The sequence below is a fragment of the Apodemus sylvaticus genome, chromosome 7, assembly GCF_947179515.1.
Source record: "Apodemus sylvaticus chromosome 7, mApoSyl1.1, whole genome shotgun sequence".
NCBI classification, from domain to species: domain Eukaryota; kingdom Metazoa; phylum Chordata; class Mammalia; order Rodentia; family Muridae; genus Apodemus; species Apodemus sylvaticus.
Window position 1 is genome coordinate 91,885,315 of NC_067478.1, and position 3,935 is coordinate 91,889,249.

At 38.3% G+C, this 3,935-nt stretch overlaps 1 pseudogene; it reads left to right on the forward strand.

The window, feature by feature from the left end:
* The first annotated feature begins 1,051 nt into the window (after positions 1–1,051).
* On the forward strand, positions 1,052–1,960 carry LOC127689768 (olfactory receptor 147-like; annotated as a pseudogene).
* The last annotated feature ends 1,975 nt before the right edge of the window (positions 1,961–3,935 follow it).

The window sequence follows — 3,935 nt, forward strand, 5'->3', positions numbered from 1 at the left end:
ATATATAAAGAACTCAAGAAGGTAGTTTCCAGAGAGCCAAATAACCCTATTAAAAATGGGGTACAGAATTAAACAAAGAATTTTCACTTGAGGAATTACAAATGACTGAGAAGCACCTAAAGAAATGATCAACATACTTAGTCATCAGGGAAATGCAAGTCAAAACAACCCTGAGATTTCTCCTCACACCAGTCAGAATGGCTAAGATTAAAAACTCAGGAGACAGCAGGTGTTGGCAAGGACATGGAGAAAGAGGAGCGCTCCTCCACAGCTTGTGGGATTGCAAGCTTGTACAACTACTCTGGTAATGAGTATGGCAGTTCCTCAGAAAACAGGGCATGCTATTACTGGAGGATCCTACTATACCACTCCTGGGCATATACCCAGAGTATTCCACAGCAAGTAATAAGGATACATGCTCCAATATGTTCATAGCAGCCCTATTTATAATAGCCAGAAGCTGGAAAGAACCCAGATATCCCTCCACGGATGAATGCATACAGAAAATGTGGTATATATTCACAATGGAGTACTATTCAGCCATTAAAAACAATGAATTCATGAAATTCTTATACAAATAGATGGAACTGGAGAATATCATCCTATGTGAGGTTACTGAATTACAAAAGAATTCTCATGGTATGAACTCACTGATAAGTGGATATTAGCTTAGAAGCTTGGAATACCCAAGACACAATTTACATATTAGATAAAGCCCAAGAAGAAGGAAGGAGAGGACCCTAGTCCTGGAAAGTGTGAGTGCAGCAGTGTAGGGGGATATCAGGACAGGGAAGCAGGAAGTGGTGGATTGGGGAACAAGGGAAGGGAAGAGGGCTCATGGGACTTTCACGGAAGGTGGAATCCAGGAAAGGGGAATTCATTTGAAATGTAAATAAATTGTATATCAAATAAAAAAAGAATAATGTAGTCAATATCACTATGTTTTAGATACCTGATTATTATTATAAAAAAATTCTGCTGATGGTAAAATTGTGGAACTGGTCTATCCATTAATAAAATTTTCTTCTCTTCTAGATTTTCAATGGTAAGCATGCAGACTGGAAACAGCTCCTCAGTGCCAGAATCTGTCCTTGCTGGCTTGACAGATTGCACAGAGCTCCAGCTGCCTCTCTTTGACCTGTTTCTAATTATCTACATAAATGCAGTGTTGGTAAAATTTGGCTTGATCACTGTGATTGGCTTCAATCCTCACCAGCACACTCCCATGTACTATTTGTTCTTCAACCTCTCCTTCATTGATGTCTGTTATTCTTCTGTCTTCAGCACCAAATTGCTGGTGAACTTTGTCTCTGAGAAGAACTCCATCTCCTATGAAGAGTGCATCACTCAGCTGTTTCTCATTCTATTCTTTGTCATATCTTAATTATACATGTTGACCTCAATGGGCTATGATTGCTATGTGGCCATCTGTAATCCACTGCTATATAAGGTCACCATGTCCCCTCAGGTCTATTCTGTGATATCTTTTCCTGCTTATGGGATGGGGTGCTCAGACTGACCTGCAATTCCAATGTCATCAACCATTACCTATGTGACATTCTCCCTCTACTCCAACTTTCTCTCACTAGCACCTATGTCAATGAGATCATGGTTCTCATAGTTGTGGGTATTAACATCACAATCCACAGCTTTACCATCTTTTTTTCCTATGTTTCACCCTTGGCAACATTCTAAATGTGAAATCCACACAAGGAAAATCAGAAGCCTTCAGCACCCATAGCTCTCACATCATGGCAGTTTTTGCTTGTCCTTGGATCAACTGTGTTCATGTATTTTAAATACTCTTCAGGATCCATGGAGCATGGAAAAAATATCTTCAGTTTTCTACACTAACGTTGAGCCCATGCTCCACCTTGTGATCTACAGTTTTAGGAACAAAGATGTCAAATTGGCCTTAAGAAAGTCATTGATTAAGTTTCACAGAATGGACAGATTTTAATTGGAATCAATAATCCTATAAGAAATTGGAGAATCTAATCTATTTACACAGAAGATCATTTTTGTGTTAATGTGTAGGTTGGTAAAATCCTTATACAAAATATGGATAATTTCATTTTTTTCCTCTAAATTTAGCATACCTAACCAATTATCTAAATGATTGATTGATATCATACTGGTGATGCAATAAATACACAGTTTTTTTTATTTTCTATATTCTTTGTTTACATTCCAAAAGCTTTCCCCTTTCTCAGTTTCCCCCTCTCAAATATGTCCCATAAATCCTCTTCTCTCTACCAATTCTCCAACCACCCCCTCCCTTTTCTTTGTCCTGGTACTTCCCTACAATGCTGGATCAAGCCTTTCTGGGTTCAGGGCCCTCTCCTTCCTTCTTCATGGGAATCATTTCTTATGCTAATTGTGTCTTCAGTATTCAGAGCTTCTGTGCTAATTAATATCCACTTATCAGTGATTGCAATCCATGTGTATTCATTTGTGATTGGGTTACCTCACTTACAATGATATTTTCCAGTTCCAAACATTTGCCTAAAAATTTCATGCATTCATTGTTTTTATACTGAGTAGTATTCCATTGTGTAAATATACCACATTTTCTGTATCCATTCCTCCACTGAGAGACATCTGGGTCCTTTCCAGCTTCTGGCTATTATAAGTAAGGCTGCTATGAACATAGTGAAGCATGTGTCCTTATTGAATGCTGGGGAATCCTCTGGATATATGCCCAGTAGTGGTATAGCTGGGTCCTCCGGAAGTGTCATTTGCATTTTTCTGAGGAACTGCCAGACTGATTTCCAGAGTTGTTGTACCATCTTACATTCCCACCAGCAGTAGAGGAATATTCCTCTTTCTCTGCATCATCGACAACATCTGCTGTCTCCTGAGTTTTTATCCTTAGCCATTCTCACTGGTGTGAGGTGAAATCTCAGGGCTGTTTTGATTTGCATTTCACTAATGACTAATGATGTTGAACATTTCTTAAGGTGCTTTATCGGGCATCCAAATTTCTTCAGGTGAAAATTCCTTGTTTAGCTCTGTATCCCATTTTTATAGGGTTATTTTGTTCCCTGTGGTCTAACTTCTTGAGCTCTTTGTATATTTTGGATATTAGCCCTCTGTCAGACAAAGATCTGTTCCCAGTTTGTTGGTTGTCATTTTGCCCTTTTGATGTTGTCCTTTGCCTTTCAGAAGTTTGTAATTTTATGAGGTCCCATTTGTCAATTCTTGATCTTAGAGCATAAGCTGTTGATGTTCTGTTCAGGAAATTTTCCTCTGTGCCCATGTACTCAAGGGTCTTCCCAAGTTTCTTTTCTATTAGTTTCACTGTGTCTGGTTTTATGTGGAGGTCCTTGATCCACTTGGAGTTGAGCTTAGTACAAGGATATAAGAATGGATCAATTTGTATTCTTCTGCATGCTGATTTCCAATTGAACCAGTACCATTTGTTGAATGGAAAGGGAATCTTTTTTCCACTGGATGTTTTCTGCTCTTTTTTTTTGAAGATCAAGTGAGCATAGGTGTGTGGGTTCATTTCTGGGTCTTCAATCCTTTAGTCCACTTGCCTGTCCCTGTTCGGATACCATGCAGTTTTTAATACTATTGCTGTGTAGCATTGTTTGAGGTCTGGGATACTGATTCCCCCAGAAGTTCTTTTACTGTTGAGAATAGTTTTAGCTATCCTAGTCTATTTTGTTTTTATTCCAGATGAATTTGAGAATTGCTTTTTCTAACTCTATGAAGAACTGAGTTGGTATTTGGATGGGGATTGCATTGAATCTGTAGATTGCTTTTGGCAAGATGGCCATTTTAACTATATTAATCCTGCCAATCCAAGAGCATAGAAGATTTTTTCGTTTTCTGAGATCTTCTTTGATTTCCTTCTTCAAGGATCTGAAGTTCATCTCATACAAATCTTTTATTTGTTTGGTTAGAATTACACCAAGATACTTTATATTGTT